Here is a 319-nt window from a genome sequence, read left to right on the forward strand (position 1 = left end):
AAGAGCCATCTCATTGGAAAAGACCCTGATGCTGGGAAAGAATGAAGGCAAAAGGAGAAGTGGGTGGTAGAGGATGAGATGGTTAAATAGCTTCACTGACTAAATGGACATGAATTTCAGCAAACTCCAGGAGACAGTGGAAGTCAGAGGAGTCTGGTGTGCTCCAGTTCATAAGGTCACAAAGAACTGGACATTACTAAGTGACTGAATAAGAACAATAAAAACCAAGGGACTGAGGATACAGTTATATTTAAAAAGAACATTGTTGCCTCTGCAGACAGATGTTCTAAGGTTTGCTACCAGTGCCTCATGCAAGTTC

The sequence above is a fragment of the Bison bison genome, unplaced genomic scaffold, assembly GCF_000754665.1.
Source record: "Bison bison bison isolate TAMUID 2011002044 unplaced genomic scaffold, Bison_UMD1.0 scf7180017864535, whole genome shotgun sequence".
NCBI lineage: Eukaryota > Metazoa > Chordata > Mammalia > Artiodactyla > Bovidae > Bison > Bison bison.